Source organism: Cavia porcellus, unplaced genomic scaffold (assembly GCF_034190915.1).
Source record: "Cavia porcellus strain 051 isolate PalLab524CR breed Dunkin Hartley unplaced genomic scaffold, mCavPor4.1 scaffold_5, whole genome shotgun sequence".
NCBI lineage: Eukaryota > Metazoa > Chordata > Mammalia > Rodentia > Caviidae > Cavia > Cavia porcellus.
In genome coordinates this window covers 74,743,924-74,771,905 of record NW_026947488.1, presented here as the reverse complement: position 1 = coordinate 74,771,905, position 27,982 = coordinate 74,743,924, and the positions used below count along the sequence as shown (strand labels likewise).

Genomic DNA, 27,982 nt, shown 5'->3' with positions numbered 1-27,982 from the left:
GAAACTTCCTTCAACACAGCTGCTGCCTGTGCTGCCGAACACGATGACCGTGTGGAACTAGGTCTTCAGATTCCCCCAACTCACCTTTGAGGTTAGACAGTGACAGCAGTCTCTGGCCATTTGTCCTTAATTGTGCATGGGAACCTTTTCAGCTTCCAAGAAGGAACTTTTAAAGATGTTATTTCTTTCCCCATTTTTTGGTTGTGCTTTGTTTTTGATAAGATAGTTACTCATGATGAGGAGTTTTATAGCTTTTGAAGGATCATTTGAACCATTTGATATTTTAGCCAATGAAACTGTGGAAGCTCTCAAGCTGAAGATAAAGGCATGTACTTTGTTCTTGGACCTCTAAAATATATATTAACTTTCATTATTCTCTGTAGTTTAAAATGTACATAGGATAGAGATAGTATTAGGTATGGTTTCAGACATTAAAACTATTTGAAAAATAACACTGTTTCTTTACACAGTAAATGGGTAAGAACAAGAAAAAAATCAGAGGTGTTTAACAAGAAACCATGCTGAACCAGTGAAGTCTTAAGCTGAAAAACATTTCATTTCACTTTAGGAATCTGCAGAATGTGTATAGGCTATGTATCATTACTATAATTTTTCCTAAGAGGATAAAAACATGACTATTTACTTTCCAACTACCTATTATTTAACTTGGAGCTGGTCATGTGCATTTACTAAGCAGCGTGAATTAAGCCATAATTACACAAAATATATTAGATTACCACAATCTTGATCCAACACAGGGAATCTTAATTTTTATGTATCATGGATCATTTTGGAAGTCTAGAGAAGCCTAATAACTTCTCAGAATGTCCTTAAATGCACAAAATAAAATATATATGATAAAAAAGATAGCAGTTATATTAAAATATAATTTTCAAATAATGAAAATAAAATTTGTGATATACATAGTAGAATGAGTCAAAGGGCTTTCTTATTAACTCATTAATGAGTCTTAAAAATACACTTAATAACTATTATACTGTCAAAAGTAATGGTTGATATAAATAACATTTTGTGGTACCTGCAATTTCAATAACATGACATAAATGTATCTGGGACTCTTGTTCGTGACAAAGTTGACCACTGCAACTTTTGTTTGTTTACAAGAAAAGTTTTAATTTCATTTAGTTATTGAAAGTTAATGTCATTTTTTCCACTTAAATAAATTCTGCCCATTAAACTTATGGGAAGTCTACAGATTCCAAGTTAATTCACTAACGCCTCTTCCTTTCTCTTTATTCCAAAATTATTATAATGATCAGAGGAAAAAGAAGGGAGAGACTGATTTCTGGTACAGTCATGTGGAGAAGTACTGTTTTCATACTATCCTATTCACCCTTAAGTATTATTCCCACATTCCTCTCTCTGCAGAGAGAGGATGAGGCAAGCAGTATCTGGAGTTAGTATACGCTGGAGCAGCTAGAGTCTTGCTGATATTGGAATATCTTTTTGTTCAGCCCTCAAGTGTTTCATTAAGGTATGATGATCAAAATAATAGTTGTCCAAGATTTCTATCTCACATTGAATTAAGTTGTGCATAACCCAATTGAAATAATTTCATGAACTAGGGTTTTACTTTTCTGTCTTCTCTCTTGCTTTGAAAAATTACTCTTATTCATGGTTCATGCTATAGGGGCAAGTAAGACATGTAGACTGGACATGATTACTCCTTTGCATTCCTTCTGTCCTCTCCTATGCTGCCCAGCCCGCTCTGTGGTCAAGGAACTTACCGCAAACCAATATTACAACAAGGCCAAAGGTAGATCTGAAAGAGTCTACCACAAACCATCATTACAACAAGGCTAAGGGTAGATATGAAATATTGATGTGGGAAGAAGACTTGGTCACTCCTATGGAGCCAAAATGGGGATTATAGTGTGAAAAAGAAGAAATTCTTAGTAACAATCAGAATGATGGGGAACTTTCTGTACCTAAATCTATCCAAAGTAGCCATCTAAATTAGGTATACACACAACAAAGATAGCCTTTTCAATTTATGGAGTATCCTTCATCAGTGGTGTATAACTTGAAATCCATGGATGCAGTTTAAAAGCTCTAAAAAATGGGATCGCCCAGAGGAATACACAGTTGGGTACAGGTTCACACCCCCTGAGCATCGATTTCTATTTCTCAAGAAACTGAGGAAACCAGGGATTTGCTGCTCATAATCAGGCAAAAGGATTCCAGATCTGCCGAGGTAAAGAACAAAGATAATGTTAAGTTTAAAGCTTGATGCAGCATATATCTTTATACATTGGTCATCACAGACCAAGAAAAGGCAGAGAAATTTAAGCAGTGCTTATACCCAGGGTTGGTGGTAAAAAAGCTGAAATAAACCAGGCAGATTGATATGAAGTACAGTAGAATGCTTCAAAAGTCTAAAAAAAAAAGAAAAAGAAAAAAAACACTGTAAAAGGACCTCAAAATTGTAAAAGATACAAAATTACATGTCTACTTATTTTCTGAAGATATTACTATTATTTGCAACCATTCTTTCCAAGTTTTCTTTGATATGACATACTTTTATTGTCATTTGTTTCCAGAAACTTTTCCCCTAATTTCTTCTGTGATTAACTGGTTATTCAATAATGTATTAATTTAATTTCATATGTTTATGTCATTTCTGTGGCTTCTTTTCCTGTTGATTTCTACATCTTCATTCCACTATGATTCAATAGCATGCTGTGGAATATTTCATTTTCTTTGTACTTATTTAAGAATACTTTATGGCCTCAGATACAATCTATTTTTGACAGAGTTGTATTGTTTCTGAAAAAAATTAGCATTTTGTTGTTGGATAATACACTCTGTAGGTATCTGTTTAAGCTCACTTGTTCATTGGTGTGGTTTATCTCTGGTGTTTGTTGATTTTTTTTTCTGATTGAGCTCTCCAGTTGTGTCAGTGGAACATTCAAATACCCCACTGTGATTGTATTAGTGTCTGTCTCTCTTACTAAGTCCAGTAGTTTTTGTTTTATGAAACTGGGTGCACTAACATTTGATGCATAGATATTTACCATTGTCAGCTCTTTCCTCTCTTTGCTAAATGCTGTTTTCCAGGTATCTCAATTCCTGGGTTCCAAGAGGCTCTATTTTCCTTTTAGCCTTTTTCTACTACTGTGAATATTCCACTACTCTCTTCTATATGAGATATTCTCAAATCTCTTGCAACCATTTAAGTGACCCAAAGAGATTAAGAACTCTTGCTCAAAGACAGAAGCATTATTCTGCAGTTTGTTTACTTCAAATGAGCACATAGCACAAAACTTAGTAAAGTATATATTCTATATCAAATGGATTTTCCCATTTTAGCATTAAAATCTTTGTAATAGTCAACATTAACTCTTTTAATATGGTTTGTTGATTCCTAAGAACTATTTAAAGGAAATATCCAACAGTAAGTAACAAAGACAAGTCACAAAAGTCATTGCATGAGTCTATTTACATAAGCAAAAGCACTATACTTTTATGTCTTAATATTTTATAGGCAATTTTATGTACTGTTTTGTATTCTTAAAGAATGTCTAAATTATGTAAAAGAAAATTAGAATAAATGACTTTTTTCTTATTTTCTACTTGTGCTACTTAAGACACAACCAAACTCTACATTCCTTCTTAAAAGCTTTATCTTTATGTAAATGTATTTATATATTTTTAATATTGTACAGGATAAACTATCTAAAAATTTCTAATTTATCTAATGTCAATAATAGCAATTAAGCATTTTATTGTTTACTTGCTTAGAGACAGTGGTATAAATTTGGTACTAACATTTGAACTGGTTGGAAATGTACATACATTGTTCATGGATATAGACAAAGTACACTAGGAGTGTGAGTAGGGAACTTCAATTGAACTAAAGAATATTTTATTATTTAATAGACAATTTTCCCATGCACAGCACACCACCATACTGGAACAGCCAGATTCCACCCTCTCACTGTGAGTCAGTGCCTTTCATGGACCTGGGATAGAGAGAACAAGGCCATATCAGCAAGCAAGCCCAGTTTGGGAACCAGCACCATGCATGAGCTGCCACTGGATTAAAACAGCCAGACCCAAGCCACTCCCAGTGAGACATTCCATTCATGGACCAGGGGTAAAGAGAACAAAGCTACACCAGCAAGCAAGCTGAGTCTGGGACTAAGTACCATGTGCAGGTTGCTGCCAGACTGGAACAGCAAGACTCCAGCTCTCCCCATGAGTTGGCACCATTCATGGACCAGGGGTAAAGGGAACAAGGCCACATTGACAAGCAAGGCCAGCCTGGGAGCCAGGGCCATGCGTGGGCCACCACCAGAGTGGAACAGCCTGACCATAGCTCCATTCAGCACACAGGTTGGTAAACAAGAAAATACCAATCCCTCATCCCCCACCATGTGTAAGCAACTGGCTTATCCAGAGAAACACTGGCTGTGATGATAGTAATCAAGGTGAAATGCTATTGGATGCCTGTGGTGCTTTGATGTTTCACTGACATTGCTGATCCAGAGCCAGTGGTCTGATCATAGGTTCAGAGGACAGTGGTATGCATTATGACATTTAGGGGGGGATCTCTTTCTGAGGGTTGCAGTCATGGTTGATTCCCTATGAAAGGTTTCTTCCCTAGTATAAATTACTGTACAATTATGGTGGTGGTCTAACGTGGTAGAAGACCAAAGCAGCAATGGAAATGCTTGATACTTCCTCCTTCTTCTTTATCCTTAATTGCAACTCCTTCCCCGTTTTCATGTGAAGAAAATTTCAATCAATTCCTCACAGGTCATCAATGTCCATCCTATGTGTCATTTTTTATCAGAGGTCATATGCCTCTCTTTATCCAACTGAAGGAGACAGCCCAACTGCCACGGGTTGTGTGCTCCTTTCTGCATCCTCAGTAAATGTGGACTTCATGTATTTTTACTTTTTGCTTCTCTGTTGCACCAGAAAACTCTAACATTTTGGTGACTTGTGACTCAGATTGGCAGTGTTTGTGAGCTCCTGGGGGTCACCTGCAGTCCTGAGCTCCCCTGTCTAATGTACCTCTTTTCTTTCCTCTGGGACCTGCTTGTTTGCCATTCCAAGCCTGCATCAATACGGACCCACCTCATTTGTCACAGGTGAGCTACTATTCCATCAAAACCGTTCCCATGTTCCTTGATAACCAAGGCAGAACTTTTTTCAGCCTTAGAAATACATAAGCTTGTGTTAACCTACCCATTACCATCCCTGGACAAAGACAGCAGTTTTAACATTTTTTTGGGCAAGATAACCCAAGGCAAAACTGTTACTCTCTTGCACTCTAGGACCCCACCCCACACTCTAGCTGATGGCCAATGGGAACAGGTGTCGGAACCTTCCTTGTTGCACTTTCAAAACAAGTGATGACTTCTTTTAATAAGTGTAACCCAAGACAGTTTTCACATTCCTTGCAGGGGGAGTTAAAGCTCTTATGTTCCAAGGCAAAGTTGTTCTTTTTGGCTCACCTCTAATTAGGTCACTATGGGGAATACCATTTTCTGTCCTCTGAAAAACACACCTCTGGGATACCTGGTTAATAACCTTGGTGCTCTTGGCTTCAAGAAGACTGTAAAAACCAAAAAAGCAAAACCTGATCTTTCACTGTCAGATGGCTTGGCTGACCTACCAGCTTCATGGCAGCCCTATCAGCTTAATGGCAGCCCATGGCCTAAGGGGGAGGCATTTGATCCCTCTATCCTTCAATATTTGTGTAACTTTTGTCACAACAGTGGCAATTTGACAAAGATACCTTATATACAGGCCTTTTTCACTTTGAGAACATGTTTAGCAGCCCAAATATTTCTGGCTCACTCTACTATACCAAGATCTCTTCCTTCCTTCCCACCAAATGCTTTAGATGATGTGCCTCCTGTCTTAACTACTCCTCCTCCATTTACCCAAGTCCAAACCCCTCAACTTGAGCCATCTATCCCATCAGATGGCTCCACTTCTTCTATCCCCACTACTTCTATGTTGCCATTCTTCCACCAGCTCGCCATACTTGGTCTTGCATATTTCAACCACCTAGCTGACAGCATGGTGCTTGACTGACATCTTGTAGTCCTATGCCATGTGGTCCTCAACAGCGATCTTGTTGCAGCTCACATAAAGGTCAGCCACCATATTACAGTCCTCCACCATGTGACAGTTTGCTTCTGTCTTGTAACAGGTCACAGGCTAAATTGCCACCATCTTGTGATACCTCATCATGAGATCACCAGCAGCCATCTTGCTGTGGGTCTCATGATAACCAGTCACCATCTCATGTTTCCATGTTGCATGGTGACAAATGGCTGTTTTATGGCCAATCAACCTGTATTTTCCCACAGATGCCTGCTGGGCAGTTGGTTGATCAGTAACAATCTACACCTCCCACTGCATAGCCTTTTCAGCCTCACTCCCTATTTGGAACAGGCTCGTCGTGAGGGACCAGTTCATATTCACGTTCCTTTTTTCTCTTATCAGCCTATCTCAGGAAACTATAAATTAGGTTCCTTTTCTGATACTCTTATTTCAAGAGAAGTTTGTTAATTGACCTACCAAAATGCTGACACTAGTCTATTTATTATAGTTCAAATGCCAAATATATTTGAATGCACTCTGATTTTTTAAGATGTTTGTCAATCTGTCTGCGTATGTGTGGTGTATTCGTCCAGTCTGGTTTGTACTATACAGAGTGGGCTGTCCATATCTGTCCATTTGTCTGCCCTGTAAACAGTTGTTCCTTTTTATTTGAGCTCAACAATCTATTTTCTTTTCCCTTTTCTTTGCATTTTCGGATCATTTAATCAATGGTTATTTGGGTTATAGATTAATAAAGCATGCTTCCACCTGGGTTGCCTGCTGGTCAAAATGATGCTAAAATTGGTTAAACAAACTCCCTTGAGGTGAGAAGAGATTAGACAAGACTTAAACTGATGGATAAGAAAGTGGATGCCTGGTAACTTTAACCAGTTCTCATTCATTTATCAGAGGCCCCAAAAATCTTCATAGCCTTATGGGAGACTCCAAACAAAAGTTGTAAAAAATATACTGAGGTTCTTGGTGCTAATTCAAAGGTTTCATATGACTAGGACAGTTCATTATTGTTGATCCTATGGTATATTATACTTTCAATACAAAATTGGAATTGCTTATGATGATAAATATTTTCTTTCAGATCTAGACATCTGCCTTTTTCTTTTGCTCCAGCCAGGAGATTCAAGTGTAACCAACATGAGGTCACCAGTCAAATGATAATTTTTAAAACTTAAAAACACTTTCCAAACTTAACTGTCAACCCTACTGCTCAAAGTTTGTTCTTGATTACAAAGTGCCAAACCCCAAGTCATCCTACAGATGAAAACATTAACAAATATGCTAAATTCCTTTCAGATTCCTTTTACTGGGATCCACCAGATCGCTTCCAGGAAAAGGTTATATAACACATATTGAGACCATAATTAACTATACTCAACAGACCTTAAATGACACTGTAAGCTGGTCTCTCTGCTAAATAAAAAAGATAAAATTAATAAAACAGGTCATCCTCCAAAATCAGATGACATTAGATATTCTAACAGCACAAGAGGTACTTATACAATTGTAAAAACTAAATGTGTGTATGATAAATCAATGATATGTCAGTTTCTAAAATTCCCTGGACCTTATCCTATCCTCCTTATGGGAAGCTATCACTAGAACTGTACTCATAATTATCCTGTTGATTCTATTATTTGGTCCCTACATATTCTTTGCCTTTTTCTCCTCTAGACTTAAATCTGTACACATACCCAAGATGAAAATGACTGCTATCTATGGAGAGACAGTAGCTAGAAGCTCTACAGAGTATCAATAACTGACTGCCATTCAACAACTGTGACCCTCTTCAGCCTGAAAAGGCAAGATCAGCCATCATCAATTAGCCCTTCACAGCAGTTCAGTTTGCTTCTTCACAGATGAAAATGTTGCAGGCAGCTGAGTCAGTTAAAAAAAATTATAGACAATGAGATGGGGCTAGGGCCTCAAAGGAGCCAACACAAAGGACCAAATGTCTTGTGACCTTGGAGGAGACAGCTATCTCCTGCTATGGGCCAGATCCCAACACAAAAGACTACACTTGGCCCTCAAATGCCTCAGGAAGACCTTCTTACTATGGTTTTCATGTTTTCAAAAACAGACATAAAACTCAAAAAGAAACTTGCTAAATATCAATCTGATCTTTTAGCTGTGGCACTTGGGGCTCATTAGACAGGTAAACCAAAACAAGGTGGAGCTGCCCAAGCCCCTCCAGGCCATGCTTCAAGTGTGTCATGAAAGAACACAGGACAAGAGATTGCCCCAACTCACAAGTTCCTTTGAGGCCCTGGCTGCTCTGCAATCTCAAGGACCATTAAAAGAGTGACTCTCCTAGCTTCCAGAGAACAGGAAACCATCCTCTAACTCCTTGCCCTCGCAGCAGATCTCATCATCACTGAATTTGTCACTGGCTGATCTGCTTGGACTTGCTGCTGTGAACATTGAAGGGTCTTGGGCCCACAGTCCCAATTAAGGTATCCTTCTCAGAGCCCCAAGTCTCACTGGAGGTCTCAAGTAAGAAAATCTCTGTACTTGCAGACACAGAGCCATGTAAGATGATATTCATGAGGTGCTTTGCTGATGCATTGTTTTGTTTTTATTGTTTCTATTCTATTCTGTTCTGTTTGATTTTTACTATGTCCAAAGTTATATGCAGCTATTTTGAAGACATCAAAGGGTATTATGGTAAATATTGTTGATTTTGTAACATTTTAAAGTACTGTATCTGGTTGATTTTGATTGGTTTTATTCTATTTTATTCCCTTTAAAATAAAAATTTAAAAATTACATTACATTACAATAATACAAAAACTTTTTATGTTGAACTAGGTAGTACATTGCCATGATCTCATTTCAAAAGGTTAAAAAAAGATAAACAGTAAATTGTCCCTCAGCTCAGGCCTCTTCCATAATAATAGTAAAAATAATTCTATAACAGTGACAAAAATACTCCATAAAAATATTTCAGGAATATTTAATTTTCCTAAAGACTGAAATTGTACTACTTCTACATTGTTTGATCTATGTCAGAGAACCAAAAGTTGCTTTCCAAGTGATGTTACTGCACAATTTATTGCATAATTAAAAGTGTCCATTTTTTAATTTTAAAGTACATTATTTTTTAATTTAAAAAGTAACAAGTTGATATTACAGAAAGTAGATGTGTGGGAGGAAATGCTTTCCTAACCTACCACCTATTTTAATCTTTGTAGGCAGTCTCTTAATAAGTTTGATCAGTATTATTTTATACAATCTATTATTTTACACAATCTATTACCCCAGTCGGACATTTTTCTTAATAAACACTGTATCATAAGTAGTTTCTCATTTCATAGTCTTCAAAGTTATAATTTTAATGGCTTCATGCTCTTGCATTCAGATTTTTTTGTCTTATTTTCTCAGCTGTTTCTAGATCATTCTAATGTGTTTACACTAGGAACTCAGGGAAACTCTATATTCCAATTTGAAAGCACCTGCTCATTAGCTCAGAAACAGTTATTTTCAAGAGAAACATGGGTCATTGCTGGAAACACAGAAAACCAATGGCAAAGAAGCACTAGACACCATATGAACAGCCAGCATGTCATTTTCCAAGGCCTCACACAGCTTCTCCACCTCAGGACTGACACAGGCTTCCACTGTGCCTTCACAGTGGTGGTTCCTTTAGGTGCATAGATGCTCAAATCCTGCAAACATGAGATTGTGATCTTAGTAGCCATCTTATGTTCAATTTTCTTAAAATTTTTTACCTTCTTTGCCAATGAGTCTTCCAACCAACCCATTGTGGGCCAAGACTTTTCAAAAGAATCTCTTCAGCTAGTTTGTTCTCATTGATCTCCTCCATATGATTTCAAGGGTCATGCTACTTCACAGGTCCCCTCTGAGGTAGCATGGATGGTGACAGGCTTCTCAGTAGTCCCAGAGTTCTCTTTTCTGTGGGTGACTACCCAGAAAAGGGCCTCCTTAGGGATGTTCTTTATGGTCAAGTCCTCCTATCTGATAGTGGCACCAACAAACTGGGTTGGGACCATGATTCACAGCAGTTTTCTCACTCCTAAGCTTTTTAGAGATTGAATAATCATCCCTTCCTCTACTGTCCCTCTTCCCACAATGTGTACATTTAAGAAGCACAATTTCTCTTTATGTTTAATTAGTGTATTTTGTACAAGTTAGATCTACCTTTTGAGAATCTAGTCTTTTAATTTATCTTGGTATAACTCAAATATCATGATATGAGCCAAACTTGTCTCTAATTAGCACCTCTGAACAGGTTTTAGGCTTATGAGTTTTGTCTCAGGAATACAATTTTAAGGCATATCTGTAAGAGGCATAAAGAGAGGTTTGTTGGGCACTGGTTTAAAAGTATACATTCAAAGAGAAGAGCGTACAGGCTCTTAAGAGATAGATGTGTACTATGGCCAAAAACTAGGTACATTTATGTGGTTTTCTAACTGAATGTCTATGGGAAAAGAGAATTCACTTCGCAGAGAAAGCGTGATGGGCCTTTCCACATGCAAAAGACAGCTCACAAGTGAGAAGGGAGGCCCTAGACACAGGAGAAAAGGCCCTTTTTACAAATGATAAGCCCAACCCACGCTGATGTCTTTTAGAAACTTCACTAACAAAATTTCTTCATTGAGTTTCTCAAAAGAGCAATATCCAAATATCTTTGCTGTACCAACGCAGCTGTTTTTCTTAAAAGCACAATGTTAAAATTATGAATATCCTTGTCTCCTCTCGATGATATTTATCTCCCCTATCCCTTTATATTAATTGAATTTATTCACCTTATTTGCATCTTGCTAGAAGAATCAAAAGCATCATAAGTGTAAGAACATAATCATAATCATGCCCATACCTAGCTGCTGTAGTTCAGACCTTCTGGGTAGAAGAGGTGGAAGCTCACCTGGTCCACTTGGAACTTGGTCTCAAAGAGTCCAGGGGTGTGGACGCGGCAGTGGAGGAGGTCCTGGTGGCTGGGCTCATAGTCAGGCTGCTTGATGACATCGATCTTGTCCAGAAAGTACCCGGAGCAGTCCATCAGCCCGCACAGCCTGGCGCGCTCACAGCAGAGGTGCACCCCCGCGTCCTCCCACAGCGCCCTGGCGTGCTCATAGAACTCGGGTGGGAAGCTGAAGTCGCGCTGGGCGCTGGCGCTCACGATGTAGTCCAGGTTGAGCTGGTCCTCAGGTGGTGCAGCACCAAGGGGGGGGTAAGGGGGGTCTTGGCAGGGGGCTCACCGCGGCCAGGAGGGTTTCAGTGTCTGCCTTCAGGCTGCTCCTTTCTGCGGGTCTCTCTGATGACCTCATGCCGCCCCTCCTCCTAACCCTTGCCTTTCCTCAGCCAGAACTGGAACCAGTTCTTGAAGAGGGCAAGGCGGCATGCAGTTGGGACTGGACATGATCGCACTTTTGGTAGAAGGCAGGAGGCTCAGATGCCCACCGGCTCTTAGGGCCTGGGCCAGGGCGGCTCTTAGCGCCAGGCACCTTTCTCTGTGCTGTGGTCTTGGAGTCACCAGTGGAGAGGACAGCACAGTGGATATAAAAGGAACAAGTGGGTGGAGAGAAGAGCGTGGAGAGGGCAGAGAGTGCAGAGAGGCCTTCCTCCTTCCCTGGGGCCATTTCTGGATGCGGTGTCTCTGACTGAGCCTGACCCCAGACCAGAAACTGCCATCAGACCTCCTCACCCCACACTGTCTCACCCGCCCACCCCACAAGGATGCCCACCCCAGGAGAAAAAGAGGAGGCCACAAAGAAGACGCTGCACTGGAGGCAAAATCTCCAAGCCCCAGGCAGTCACTTTACCTTTCTTTTTTTTTTCTTTCTTTCTTTCTTTTGAGATGGGGTCTTGCTCAGTAGTTGGCCTTTAATTCACTATGTAGCCCAGGTTAGTCTGGAACTTTCTGGAATCCCCCTCCTTATTCTCCCCAGTCCTTTGCTCATATTTAAAGAAGTCATTCTCATGAGGTTGTGTTTGTGTTCATCTGCAAATATTTTGGGGGCTGTTGAATTGTACTGACTTAATTTCCTATATTTTGAATATTAAAGCCTATGGCTCACTAGATACTTTGCCTTTTTTTTTTCTCTCTCTCTCTCACTGGCAGGGCTGCATTTTCCTTCAGTGGTTTTGTTTGCTGTGCCCGAGTGAAAACTTTTTATTTTGATGCTGCGAAATGTGTTTACCTCTGCTTTGTTGCCTGCGCTGCTTATGTCATATCTGAAAAACTAATGTCAAGTACAATGTGAGGTTGTGTGTCCACTGCTTTCTTCCAGGTGTTTTGTGATCTGGGGCCTTATGTTTGAGTTGTTAATGCACTTCCGGTTGATTTGGGGGTATGGTGTAAGATAAAGGCTAATTTGGGGCTTTGGATGCACATATCCAGTTTTATCTACACCATTCACTGAAGAGATTATCCTTCCTCCTGTGCATTATTGGTGACTTTGCCAAGGCTTAGTGGTTATGCAACGGTAGATTTATTTCTGAGTAGGGTCTTCTGTTCCATTGATCCCTTGGTGTGTTTTGATGACAGGATGATAATATTTTGATTCCTCAAGCTTTTGAATACCATTTAAAATCAGGAGTCTTAGACTTCCATCTTAATTCTTGCTTAAAGACTCTTTTGGCTATCCCAAGTCTTCAAGGGTTCCAAGTCCATTTTAGAACTTCCATATTTTCATTGGAAAATGCTATTGGAATATGGAGCAATTGTATCGAACCTGTATATTATTTTGGGTTGGAGGAATGTTTCAACAATTTTGATTCTTATGATGTATGAATATGGACAACTACTTATGTATTTGGATGTTACAGTTGTTAGTGTGCAGATATTTTAAGTTCTTGGTTAAATTTATTACTAATGATTTTTTTCTTTGTGGCACTGTTATAAGCAGAATTTTGTTGTTGTCGTTTCTGTGAGGTACACAGTTAGTTTATAGACATACAACTAGTTTTTGTATGTGGATTTTGTGTCCTGAAACCTTACTGACTTTGTTTATTAGTAACAAGTTTCTCAGTAGATTCTCTCAGTTTTCTGTGTGTAAGATCATGCTCTCTGCAAACTGAAGCAAATTTACTTATTTGTTTCTGATGCAGAGGCCTTGTATTTCTTTTTCTTACTAGTTTTTCTGACTAGGACTGTCAGTGTGGTATGTTGACTGGAAGTGGTATTAGTCACTTTCCCGTGGCTGTAACAAGATCCTTGATATGTGACATTTATGAAGGAAAAAATTTATTTTGGCTGATGGTTTCAGAGACCTCAGAGATTATTGTCTGGTTCTAGGCCAACATAGTCTGACTAAAGGGTATGAGAGAGGAAAACTTCAAGCCATGGCAGCCAGGAACCAGAGGGGTAGAGAAAGAAGGAAGAAAGGCAAAGCAGAATGTACTGTTCCATATCTTGATTCTAGTGACCCACAGTCTTGAATCAGATCCAGCCTAGTAAAGTGCATTCTGTTTTAGCTGACCTATGATATGCTTTGTTATGAATGCATTTTGTATTTCTAAGTTTATTTTCCCTGAAGTGAATTGCTATGCCATATAAAATTTCCTTTTAGCCTTCCTAGATAATGGAAAATTGTTTCACAAAATGATTGTATCTGTTCTTTCTCTTATGCTTTATTCATCCTACCATATGAATTTTGGTCTGCTAAGTTTATATCTTTGTTGGAAAATAGGAAAACACTGTCTTTCAGTGCCCTAAATAAAACAGAAAAGAGTTCAAATCACATGTGTGTCATCTTAGAAGAGAGCAAAAGATGTGAATCATCTCCTCATGTAAAACAACAATCAGTGCATTTTTTGACATTTATTTTTGTGTATTGTTTTACTTTAAAGAGAATAATGCCAAACAAAATAAAGCAGATTAAAGCAAATGAAAACAAAACATTGAAAGTAATATAAGACTTTAAAGCAAGGTAAGAAGAAATCAACAATGCCTACCACAATGCCTCTTTTTATCCTCAAAATAGCAATCAGAAATAATAAAATCAAACAAAATAGAACCTTTCTTTGCATTTTAACACACTTTTTGCTTACTATTTTTCCACTACTTGAAAATAAACTTCTGTGTTCTGAACTTTTCACTTACTGCCTGATAAAATGAATCTACTCATTAATTTGGAAATTGCCAAAGAAATAGACTTCCTTTTTGGCCAACGATTCTCTAAAGTGATTTTTCAAAGTTAGCGGTTTTACAACCCAAGTGTCCATCAACTGAGGAATGGATAAAAAAGCTGTGGTATTTCTATACAATAGAGTACTACTCAGCTATAAAGAAGGATCACATTGAGATATTTATCAATAAATGGGCGCAGCTTGAAACCATACTCATAAGTGAAATAAATCAAACTCGCATCTGTGAACACCGAATAGTTTCCCTAGTACAGGAAATGATTCAAATATATAAAAGTATGTGGTAACCATGATTCCCCATTATGTGGCCTTGAAGCCTTATAAAGTTTTCACTCATTAATTGGAATGGCTTTATTTTGGGCTATTTGATATTATGGCCTATGATGCAATGAACAGCTATTTTGAAGAAAACAAGACATCATAATAGCTAGTGCTGATTTAATACCATCTTGTTTTGAAGCAGTACCAAACTATGGCTCTTCTGTCTCCACTGATTTTATCATGTTGTATCTTGCTGGATTTTATCGTATGTGGTAGTATAAACAAAAATTGTTCTAGACAAAGAGACAATATAGAAACCATTGTTCATTTTTCTGTTAGCTGGTTCTAAATACTCTACAATGCTTTCATCCACTTGAATGGTGTTACACTGTCTTGATATGTTTGATGCTATAGCATATGAAGTTATATTCAAATATTTCAAGGAAAAAGACACTGTGGTAACTACTATAAAGTCAGGTTATTTGGTGGTGAAGCACTATGTTGCTGAAAGTGCTATGCTTTAACCTGTATTGTTATGTTGTTATGCCCCCTTTTATCTCAACCTCTACCTTATTCATTAAAAAATTATTTAATTTTTAAATTTCTTTTTTAAACTAAGGGGAAAAAATTTTAAAAAACTAGCAGGATATATTATAGTAACTTTTTTGATTTCTTATTAACTTGAAGTCCTGTAATATCCCCGTTATCTTGTTTTGACTGATTAGACTCTATTCTGCTCTGTATGAAAGTATCAAGTATCAGAGTATAGGCAACTACTTTGAAGGCAATAAGATTCACTATGATCCCCATTCTGGTTTGACTATTATCCTCTTTTGAGGTTCTGTAAGATTTACAATATTTAGGTTTTACTGGTCTTGTTCTCTACTGTTTTGTTCAACTTTATAATACCTAGTGAGATAGACAATTCTTAAGGAAGCAAGAGGCATTATGGTAACCATTGTTGATAACCTTGTACTCTGTTTTTACATCATGTGCTATGTCTATCCTTGGTTTTGACTGACAGCTTTGTTTTATCATGCTTGATTTTATTCTCTTACCAAAAAAAGTAATAAGATCTAAAGGAGCAATAAAACCCAAAATGTGTAAATTTTATTGTAATAAAGAGAGGGGAAAAAAGTGCCCTAAAGGATACAACAGCAAGGGTGTTTAGGTGTGTTAAATAGAAGACCATATTAATATTTTTGGTTGGATTACTGAACACAACTATTTGCAGTCTCACTATTTGAATGTTCACTTTGTATGCTTTGATCCTGTGACCTGAAACACTGTTTCTAAGATGATAGTGTGTAATCTATTAAGTGGTGATAGCTTACTGGGTTTTTTTTTGTAGTTCTGAATTACTTGTACCCTTACACTGTTTTGTTTTGTTCTGCTTTTTTTCTCTTTTTCCTTTTAAATAAAAAATAATAATAACAGTTATAATTTTAAAAGCTCATATTTCATATTTGGTCTATGATTTGCATAACAAATGGGAAAGTGACCGTAAAAGCAAAAACTTAAATAAGATATCTGATATAGATTCTATGTGAGTTAGAATCAAACAGTTATAATTTTATCTACTGAATGATAATATAGTGTATTTAAAATTTTATAGCAAAGTAGTATTTGTAAAGGTAATTTCCAAAAACTGTAGGAACTGTGGAAGGCATAGGAGTCATAATTAATCTTTTCTGTGGTACCGAATAAAATTGCTAGTCATGGTAAAAAAAAAAAAAAAAAAGTTAGCGGTTTTAAAAATTAGTCTATTATACACATATATAGATTTTCATTACCTTCGGGATATTATTTTCTTTCATCATTTAATGTTTCTGACTGATCTCAATACTTACAAAGAGTGTCTGCATAATCAAACATGCCAATTTGGTGTCCCCTGAAATCAAAGAATGAATTCTAAGGACAAAAGAGGTTAAGACTAGAAAAGGTCTCTTGAGAGATAGCTCCTGAGAGACAGGAAGGATCCCAAGTGGATTGCCACAGAGGACCTTTGTCAGGGGTATTTTACCCAGGACAGTCATGATGCAGATACAAACTATAATCAACCTTTAAGCTTGCAGGGATAGCCACTTAGCTTCTAATGATCCATTTGGGAAGTGGGGCATGTAGCAGGGGTATACATCTGACATCATTCACCTTGGCTAATCTATGACTTATAAAACAGGAACATTTGGAGGAAGGGAAGGTTTCTGGTCTCTTTTCTGGGTGTTTGATGCGTATCAAGGTGTATGGGTCTGAGTCGTACCCATTACATTGTAGTCTCACTATAGTCACAAGTTCTTCTAATCCCTTAGAGAAGTATACAGGCCTGGCCAGTGTAATTTTGAGGCCTTGCATTCTTTAACTGTACCTACAGTCACAATTCTCATGTCTTTATTTTTCACTGACTTCCTTTAGAGCCCACTTCCTCTGTGACTGTATATTAATTTCTGTGTAACTTAACTGTCCATAATGTCTGAAGAGGTATCACTGAATGCAGTTGGTGGACAATGGTTATTGTTTGTCAGTTTAGCTGGTTGGAACTGTTTAGGGCTGGTACAGGGGAGACTACAGTCAGGAGCCTTTTCTGGACAACTAACCCAACTAACCTTGGGTAGAAGCCATGTTAGGGTTTAGCACTTATGGAGTCTCTTCAGAGGATGCATCTCTTAAGAGCCCAATAACAGGAGTTCAGCACACTTAGCATTGGCTCATCAACATGATGGAGTGGAGTTTGGCAGCTCTAGGTGAGAAGAAAGATATTCTTTCAAGGAATTCAAGCTTGTATGACCAAAACATGAGTACTTGAATTTAAAGGAAGACTGGGAAAAACAGCCACATCCAAACACTCAACTTAAGCTGTTGTAGTAAAGGTGTAACAGGTTGGGTCCTAGATCTCTCTATTTATTGAAGTGATCTGTAAGTCTGATATTTCTTTACCATAAGTCATAAAGTCTTAGCTGTAGAAAAATAAAGAGTTCTGTAGTTTTTTTTGTTTGTTTTAAAAAGCAAAACAGGAAAAGGATAGAAATTATACAGAATTTCCAAAATATGGTAGGAAATTAACACTAGTTAATATATTGCATGTTTTTATCTTAGAAGTAGTTGTTCAAGTTACAAAATCTAGGCATAAAAAAATGTTCAAACAACCAAAAACCAATAACAGATGTTGGTAAGGCTAAGGAGAAAAAGGAACACTTCTCCACTGTTGGTGGAAGTGTGAACTGGTACAACCTTTGTGGAAATCAGTGTGGAGATGCCTGAAAAAGCTAGCATTGGAACTCTCATTCAATCTAGCTATTCCTTTTTTGGGTATTTTCCCAGAAAAATCAAAAATGTCATGCCACAACAATATATGAGCTCCCATGTTTATAGCAGCACAGAGTTTAGTAGGTTTGAAGGACAATTTTATCTAAGAAATTTAAAAGACTCTTGCTGAGCACTAGGCTGCTGAGTTTGTTGGCTGGAATAGCAATCTATACAGGTTTCTTGTTGCAATAGCCACTTGCTGCTTGATGATCAAAATTTGTAGGTTGATAGCCATATACAACCTCTCTTTCTAAAGGAACAGATGATATATAGAGCTCTTCTTGGTCCTCATTGCAGTCCAGGGGGTTTATAATTTGTAATCCCCTCAAAAAGTTACTGGAATTATAGCCTGTTGTATCTACTACTTTAAGTGCAACTCACAGTGAGAATGAAGACACTAAGATATTTAACTGTGGGGAACTAAGGAGGTCCTAAGTCCTGCTAGGGTAATGGTTTACCAGAACAAATGCTTCAAGGCCAAACCTGGATTTTATTAATTCCCAGTGATGGAAATGGCTTGAGACTGATTGACTGTGAGAGTGGCAGAAAGTGTGTGAGTACTGTGAGCCGGGCTAGCTAGGTGGCCTGAAATCACCAATATGCAGGAGGTAGGAGATATTAAAAGTCATCTGCATAGCAGAGTTTGAGATAGTATCTAATGTTTTGGGGTTGATGCTTCAGCTCTGATGTTTAATCTCATAAACTCTGAGTAGTCAGAGCCTCTTATTTAGAGACTCAATCTCAGGAAACAGTGTACAACATCGCTCTCCTTCTTGCCCAACTAATATATGTTTTCTTGGGGCAGGAATAACACTGACTTGTCACTTTCCTTTAAAGACAACAAATCAGGACTTCAGCTGAACTAATTTTCTTTGTTCAAAGTAAATTGAAGGGTTAAGTAAAAAATCCTAGCAGCTTTATACATATCAATACATGGAAATATGGCCAGGTTTAGCCAAAATGGAGATAATTGCTCTTCTGTCAGGGAGAGTCAGGCAGGTGGTCCTGCACAACTATGCAAGGGAAGTTTTTAAATTTAGAATGTAATAAAAATACAACAGGAGAAGATAAAACAAAGCAAACAGAGACAATCTAATGACATTGGTACAGAACTTCAATAGGATACTGGGATGGTAGTAATAGGTACTGTAGTATATCTCATTATCTTCACAATAGTCCCATCAATTAGGTATAGCAAAATCAAACCAATAACAGACCATTGTAAAATCAGTTGAAGGAGAATATTGAATAGAGTATAGTAATAATTACAAAACATAACAGTGAAAATAACCTTTGCCTTCAAACAGAACATAGAAGGAAATCCCCTTTATTTGCTACATTGCATATGGTCATCCTCCCAAAGGTTGCTCAGACCTCTGTCCCCAGTTGATGGAGAGATGTTTGATTCTCATCTCATGCGCCAGTAGGCTCACGGGAAAAGCTGAGTGATTCTCCTCCCAGCCAGTGCCAGGGGTGCTTACCAAGAGGGCAAGAAAATTGCTTTCTTGTGCAGCCGCCTAAGTCCCAACATGGCTGGATCTCGGGTAGCCGCTTTTCTATGTAAGGGAATTAGAACTGTTTTATTTTCAGGGGCATGCTCAGGCCAGGGGAGGGGCAGAAAGAGGCAACACTCTTTGGAGCTAAGGATGTATTGCCAACAGTGGGGAAAGAAGGTCTGCTAAGGCTCCAGTTGGCCCTGCTGCAGATGAGAGTTTCTTCCATTTTGAAAAAAACAAGGTATCCCTGTCTATCCCTCTTGCTCTGGGCCCAATCTAAAACCATTAGATTTATCACCATTAGCAGCAGTGGCCATGAACCACAAGTCCAAGGAAGTGGCTAAAATTGGATCAGCCTGACTTACTGTGCTCCCAGGCTTTGAACATTTGAATCTGTGGCGCTCAAACCATGCTTAGCTACAGGCTTTCCTTTTTGAGAAACTTGGTTGGCATCTCTCCAAGAATGGTAGCTGGCTTGTCAAGATGTTCTTGAGAGAAATCATGGCAGGAGAGAGGCAATCCTCTAGGGACTGAGACTATGACCATAGTCTGTTCTTGTTCAAACTGGTAAGGGTACGTCGGTCTGTGTTTCACTCTATCAATGAAACTTCTCTGTGATAAAACAGTCAGTTTGTCTCATGAAGCAGCATTCTTGAAAGGAGAGAGAAGTTAAAGGAGTTAATTTCTAGTTTGGCCAAAGAGCAGAAAGGCTGATAAACTTGGACTAAAATTTTACATTTATTCCTTGAGTGTCTGAGAATTAAACCTAGATGAGGATTTTAGAATGAGTCAGAGATATGTGAAGATTGGTTTCACTCTGCAAGCGGTACAGGGAGGAACAAACATTGTAGTCTGGAAACTTGGGGACCAGTAGCCACAGAGAAGAAAATCAGATGGACAAAACACCGCTGTGATCAGTTATGTTATTTCCCAGAAGCAGAGGAGTGGAAAAGGGACAGACAAGTGACTCTATGCATGGCACAAGAACTCCATCCTACTCTTCTCAAGGACACAAAGAGAATCAAGATCAAAATGTTTCTTATGGTGGGTCTCTATTGGATCCTTAGTAAAGCATAAGTCATGAGTGACTCAAGATGCATCACTGATAGGAACCACTAATTCACCCTAATTTTTCATACTTCCCTAAAGGATGAAGTGGAGGTTTGGGATTATCAGAGCCACTCATTTTAAATTTGCCATTAAATTTTCAGGGTTGAGCCATTCTCTCCCACTCAATAAGTTGAAATTAAGACCACTACATTTAAAAACCTCTTCAGGGCACCATTCTTCTTAGCATGATATCATCTCCACACTCTTGAGTCATTCTGAGATTATAATTGCCCATTGATAGATAGACCTCTGAGTCTTCCACCAAATTCGAATCTTGTACTAGCCACACCTATCATTGAAACATCCAATAAACAGTGGCTGCATTAGAGTGTCCCTCTCTTGGTCCATCTGGAGACATCCACTTTCCAGTCAATCATCATGTATTACTAAATTTGTCTGTTTCTTATTTTATCCTCTTGCCATATCCTTGACACAGGCAATCAGGGCTCATGGCCCAGTCCCAATACATTGCCATGTTGAAAATTAGATTAATATTCAAAGAAACTGAATGGGGTTCTTTCTGGCTTCTCACATGAGAAGCTTATACCCACACTGCAGCTCAACCAAAACTTCATATGTGCCTTCTTGGACGGGAACAGGTTCAGGTTGCTTTTGAATCCAGGATCTGGGGCTATATATTCTGTGTAAAGGAATGTCTGCCTTTGCTTCCCTTAAAGATTAGCACTTCTTTTTTGGGTATTCAGGAGCTTCCAGTTGAAAATAAAAAATAGAGTTTCAGAATTGCAGAGAGAAGCACATTAGCACATCCTAAGACACTTGTAACAATCATCTTCAAAAAAGGGAATCTCTAAAACCTTTCCCAAAGCCTCTGGTTGCATCCTCAGACCCACTTTTGCAAGCTGTAATAACAATTAGATATTTAAAAAGCCATTTCACAATGCCATCTAAAATAGAGCAAGTCACCTCATTAGCTGCAAAGATGTCAAGAAAGGAATACAGACAAATCCATTACTTTGTATAAGAATAAGTTTTGTATGTGCTGCATTTAGACTTATTCTCAAAAAAAAACAGAATACCCAGGCATATAATAATCAAAATTCCAGAAATCCAATATAAGAACAGAATATTAAAAGCCGTCAGAGACAAGAAACAGATCACTTACAAGGGAACACCCATCAGAATTATAGCAGACTTCTTGGCACAAACCATCAAATCACAAAGAGCATGTGGGGAAAATAATTCAAGCTTTGAAAGATAATAACCTCCAGCCAAGATTGATATATCCTGCACAACTGTCCCTAGAAATTGATGGAAAAACAAGGTGCTTCCAGGATAAAGAGGAACTAGGGGAATTTGCAACCACCAATTCAACTCTACAGAGAATACAGCAGGACACTCTAAAAAAGAAAAATACCAAGATTCCAGAAACAGTGGCAGAGAGGCCACAATGAATGGAGCAGGAAGCAAAATGAAGAAGACAAACTGACAACTAATGACAGAAAAATGCTCAACAGAAATGAGGCAGAGAAGATTGGATGGTAGGAACAGCTATTTTGGAGAAAACAAGACATCATAATAGCTAGTGCTGATTTAATATCCTCTTGTTTTGAAGTTCCATCAAGCTTTTGTTCTTCTGTCTCCATCGGTCTTAACATGTTGTATCTTATTGGATTTTATTATATGTGATAATATAAACAAAACTTTTATAGACAAGGAGATTATATAGAAACCATTGTTCATTTTCGGTTAGTTGGCTCTAAATACCCTGTAATACTGTCATTCTCTTGAATGGTTTTACGAGGATTGACAAGGACCGAATCATTGCCGAGCTGGAGGTGGGTCGGGGCTCGGCCGCTCCCGAGCAGGCTGGCCCGAGACCCATCCTTTCTGTACCTCATTTCTCCTCCACTGCCAAAGGGGGATCTCGTGTCCCTTGATATGTTTGATGCTACAGTATACGAAGTTATACTCAAAGATTTCAAGGAAAGAGACACTGGTAACTACTATTATGTCAGGATATCTGGTGGTGAAACACTATTTTGCTTAAATGGTTATGTTCTGACCTGTGCTGTTTTGTTGTTATGCCCTCTTTTATCTCAATCTCCTTTTTTTATCATTACTTTTTTTTATCTTTTTAATTAAGGGAAAAATAAAAAAATAGCAGGATATATTATAGTAACCCACTTTGATTTCCTATTAACTTGATTTGAAACTCTGTATTGCTCTCACCATCTTGTTTTGACTGATTTTCCTCTATTCTGTTTTGCTTGATACTACCAAGTTCAAGAGTATAGGCAACAACTGTGAAGACAGTAAGATTCATTATGACGCCCATTCTGGTTTGACTGTTATCTTCTTTTGAAGTCCTGTAATATCTCCAATGTTTTGGTTTTATTGGTTTTGTTCTTTACTGTTTTGTTCAATTTTATTATAACATGATATAGGCAATTCTTTTTTAAGATAGCAAGAGGCATTATGGTAACCATTGTTGATCATCTTGTATTTTGTTTGTACAGTATGTGTATTATGTCCATCCTTTCAATTTGACTGACTCTGTTTTGTTATGTCACATTTGGTTTTATTCTCTTTAAAAAAAAAAGTAATAAGAACTGTGGGAGTAATAAAACCCAAAATGTGTAATTGTCATTGTACAAAAGAGAGGAAAACAAAGTGCTCTAAAGGATATAACTGCATGTATATTTAAGTGTATAAGATAGATAATGATATTACTGAGTTTTGTTGGATCATTGAATAGAACTGTTTGCAGTCTCACTGTTTGAATGTCCACTTTATATGCTTTAATTTTGTAACTTGAACAACTATTTCTAAGGTGACAATATGTAATCTATTAACTAGTGATTTCCTGATGTTTATTTTTTTAATTCTGCATATAACTTGTACTCTTTTTCTGTTTTTTCTTTTCTCCTTATATAAAATTTTTTTAAAAGATTCAAAACAAAATAATACTAAATACAAAATGGCTACCATAATTTATCTTGTTATCTTTGAAATATTGCCCAGGACATCAGATTTAATAAAATTTAAAAAAGATAAAAAAAAAAAACAAGCAAAACAAAACAATCAAAATGATACAGGACTTCAAAACAAGATAATAGCTAATTAATAATAATAACCACCTTCAGACATAGATTCTCCCATAGATGGTATATTGCATATTGTTTTCCTCTAAGTAGATTCTCAGACTACCAACTTTAGGCCTACACAGTCAGTGAAACACTAAACAATTCCAGCATTAAGTTGTATTTTACCTCTATAACTGTCCTCTCTGCTGTGCTTCTGAGGGCCAGCCAGATACTTACATCTGAGAGGTAAGGGAGGTTGGCTCTTCTTATCTCTCAGCCTGAGCACTGGAAGGGGTTGGAATCTGGTTCTCCTCCAGGCATCCTACCTGCTCTCAACTTTTAATATGGCTAAAGCAACTAATAAAAGGTGTAAGCAACCAGCAAACAATGAACAACATGTTTTGATAACAGAAAAGAATCTCAGTCTAGAGTGCAGTCAAAATATTTAGAGGTGCCATGAAATAAAGCCAAACTTTTATCTCATTTCAGTTATCATGGTGGGACACAAAATGAGGTCAGAGAAATATAACTCCCAACCTGTCAGATATCACACATGCAAGTTTGTGTTTCCTAAAATCAAAGAGTGATTTCCAAGGAGCAAATGAGGTTATAAATAGCAAAATTTTATTGAGAGATAGTTCCGGAGAAGGTACCCTAAGTTGATTGCCACAAAGGTCATTGCCAAGGGTTCTATTTATTATTGTTATTGTTATTATTGGAAATTGAGAATCAAAGTTAGACCTTGTGCATGCTAGAACTAAGCTACATTCCAAATCCTATCAGGGTACTTTTGATGGCAAAGTTATAACGTGAGTACCAAAGGAGTCAAACTACCATCAATCTATAGGTTTACAAGAATAGCCACCAAGTTGATAGTGATCCTGTTGGGAAGTAGGGCATGTAGATAGGGTATATGGTGACATCATTAACCTTCTAAAATAGAAACATTTGGGGAAGGCTTGGATCCTGGTCTCTAACTTGGAAGTCTCAATCATGTCCCAGTTTAAGGGACTGGGTAATACACATTATACAATAATTTCACTGCACTCTCAGGTTGTGCTTATGCCTTAGGGAATCCTGCAAGCCTTGCTATATGACCTTAACTTGAGGCTCTGCATTCTTTTTTTAAAAGATTAAGATAAAAGAAGACATAACAAAACAGGTCAGAACAGAACAATTTAAGCAACGTAGTGTTTCACCACAAGACAAACCAACATAACAGTAGCTACCATAGTGTCCCTTTCATTGAAATATTTGAGTATACCTTTGTACACTATAGTATCAAACATATCAAAATAGTATAAAACCATTCAAGAGAATGAAAGCATTACAGGGTATTCGGAACCAACTAACAGAAAACGAACAATGGTTATCCTTGTCCATAAAAATTTTGTTTATACTATCACATATAATAAAATCCAATAAGATACAACATGATAAAACCTATGGAAACATAACAAAAGCTTAGTAGGACTTCAAAACAATATGATATTAAATCAGCACTAGCTATTATAATGTCTTGTTTCTTCAAAATAATTTTTCATACCATCACAGACAATAAAGTCAAACAACCTAGAATCAAACCATTCCAACTAATGAATGAAAACATTATAAGACTTCAAAGCCATATAATGGGAAATCATGATTACCACATACTTTTCTGTATTTTTACTATTTCCTTCACTAGGGAGACTATTTGGTATTTATACATGTAAGTTTGATTTATTTTCTTATGAGTATGGTCTCAAGCTGTTTCCATTTATTTATAAATATCTCAATGTGATCATTCTTTATAGCTGAGTAGTACTCTATTGTATAAAAATACCACATCTTTTTTATCCATTCCTCAGTTAATGGACACTTAAGTTGTTTCCAAGATCTAGCTATTACAAATTGTGCTGCTATAAACATGGGTGCACATATATCACTGTGGTATGATGTTTTCAGTTCTTCTGGCAATATGCCTAGCAGTGGAATAGCTGGAACAAATGGGACTTCCAATCCCAGCTTTTTGAGAAATCTCCAGACTGACCTCCACAAAGGTTGTACCAGTCTACACTCCCACCAACACTGCAGAAGAGTTCCTTTTTCCCCCACAGCCTCTCCAGCATTTGTCGTTGGTAGTTTGCTTGGTCCTGGCCATTCTTTCAGGAGTTATTTGTAATCTCAGTGTGGTTCTAATTTTCATTTCTCTAATGAATAATAAAGATCAACATTTTTTCATGTATTTATTTGCCATTTGTATTTCTTCATCTGAGAACTGTATTCATCTCAGATGCCCATTTTTGGATTGGATCTTTGAATTTTGGAGGTCTGATTTTTCTTTAATTCTTCATACGTTTTAGACAGAAGTCCTTTGTCTGAGGAACAGTTCACTAAGATTTTTCCCAGTTTGTGGATTTTCTTTTCACTATGCTGGAGATTTCTTTTGACATACAGAGACTTTATAAAAAGAGGTGATCCCAGTTATTGATTCTTGGAAGTGTTTCCTGTGTGGTATGATTCCTGTTCAATGAATTTTCTATCTACCCCTATGTCTTCAAGATTTTTAGCCAATTTGTCTTCCAATAGATTGAGTGTTTATGTTTTAATGTTAAGATCTTTGATCCACTTAGATTTTAATTTAGTACATGGTGATAGACATGGGTCTAGCTTTAGTTTTCGGCAAATGGAGAGCCAGTGTTTCCAACACCATTTATTAAAGAGACTGTTGTTCTTCCAGTGAACCTGCTTGGTTCCTTTATCAAAGATAAGGTGGTTGAGTGTGTTTGTAGTTGTGGTTGTGTCTTCTAATCTATTCCACTGATCTTCAGCTCTGTTTTGGTTCCAATACCATGTTGATTTTACTACTGTTGCCTTGTAGTATAACTTCAAGTCAGGGATTGTGATCCCTCCTGCCTTGCCTTTGCTGCTTAGAACTGTCTTTGTATTCTAGGTCTCTTCTCAATCCACATAAATTTTAGGAGTGATTTCTCGAGTTCTATGAGGTATGTTGGTGGTATTTTTATTGGGATTGCATTGAATTTGTATAGCAGTTTTGGGAGAATGGCCATTTTTATATTTATTCTTCCTATCCATGAGCAAGGGATGTCTTTCCATCTTCTGAGATACTCTTCAATTTTCTTTTTTTAGTGTATTATAATTTCCCATATATAGATCTTTCACTTCTTTTGTGAGAATAATTCCTAAATATTTCAATTTTTTGGTTGCTAGTGTGAAGGGTGTGGCTTCTTTTATTTCTATCTCTGTGATTTTGTTTGTTAGTATATAGGAATGCTATTGATTTTTAGTATTGATTTTGTATCCAGCTACATTGCTGAATTTATTTATTATATCTAGGAGTCTTCCAATTGAATTTGGTGGGTCTTCTATGTAGAATATGATGGCATCTGCAAATAATGATAATTTAACTTCCTCTTTTCCTATCTTTATCCCTTTTATTTCTCTCTCTTGTCTAATTACTCTGGCTAGTATTTCCAGTACTATATTGAACAGGAGCAGCGATAAGGGACATCCTGTCTTGTGCCTGATTTTAAGGTAAAGGCCTTCAGTTTTTGGCCATTTAGTATGACACTGGCTGTTGGTTTGTCATAGATGGCCTTTATAATATTGAGATAAAGACCTTCTATTCCAATTATCTGTAAGGTTCTTATCATGAATGAATGTTGGACATTATCAGAAGCTTTTTCTGCATCTATAGAAATTATCATGTGATTCTTACTTTTGGCTTTATTGATATGGTGGATTATCTTCATTGATTTATGTATGTTGAACCATCCCTGCATGCCTGGGATGAATCCCACTTGATCATGGTGTATAATCTTCTTGATGATTTACTGCATCCTATTTGCCAATATTTTATTGAGGATTTTTGCATCTGTGTTCATTAGGGAGATTGGCCTGCAGTTCTCTTTTTTAGTTGGTTCTTTCTCAGGTTTTGGTAGTAGAGTAATATTTGCTTCCAAGAATGACTTAGGAAGGATTGCTTCCCTTTCAATTTCATTGAAGAGTTTGAGGAGTGTCAGCATTAGGTCTTCTTTGTATTTCTTGTAGAATTCTGCAGAGAATCCATCTGGGCCTGGGCTCTTACATTTGGGGAAATCTCAGGGGTCAGAACATCCGCAGTGCAATGGATAAGCCTTGCTCTGGGAAAACCACCTTTTTGATCATGGTATATCCCCTGCCAGGTAAATGTGGGGCTCTGCATCCTTTAGCTGTGCCTCCAGTCACAATTGTGATATCTTCAATGACTTCCTTGAGCTTCCAGACCATCTCTGTATGTATAGGAGTGTCATGCGACATTGTGTTGCTAAATGTGTAAATAAGGGCACTACAGCAGTAGAGCAGGTGCTTTCCTCTCATCAGGACAGAGAGCTCCACCAGACCTCAGGTTTTGACTCTTTTCTTTATTTTTCCATCCTATTGCTACCTTTTCCCTCCCCTCCAACATCTAGAGCTACAATCAGTTGCTACAGCTAGTGGTGTGAGCCCTACTAGCCCTTTATGTTCTTGAAAATCATAATCAAGTATGCATCACTCTTACTGCCTAATACATGATTTAAA

At 37.5% G+C, this 27,982-nt stretch overlaps 3 pseudogenes; 1 reads left to right on the top strand and 2 right to left on the bottom strand.

The window, feature by feature from the left end:
- Positions 1 to 235: 235 nt before the first annotated feature.
- LOC100718707 (large ribosomal subunit protein eL38-like) lies at positions 236 to 2,353 on the top strand (annotated as a pseudogene).
- Positions 2,354 to 10,933: 8,580 nt separating this feature from the next.
- LOC134476180 (guanine nucleotide-binding protein G(s) subunit alpha-like) lies at positions 10,934 to 11,384 on the bottom strand (annotated as a pseudogene).
- Positions 11,385 to 27,468: 16,084 nt separating this feature from the next.
- Positions 27,469 to 27,614, bottom strand: LOC111753503 (U1 spliceosomal RNA; annotated as a pseudogene).
- Between the last annotated feature and the right edge of the window lie 368 nt (positions 27,615 to 27,982).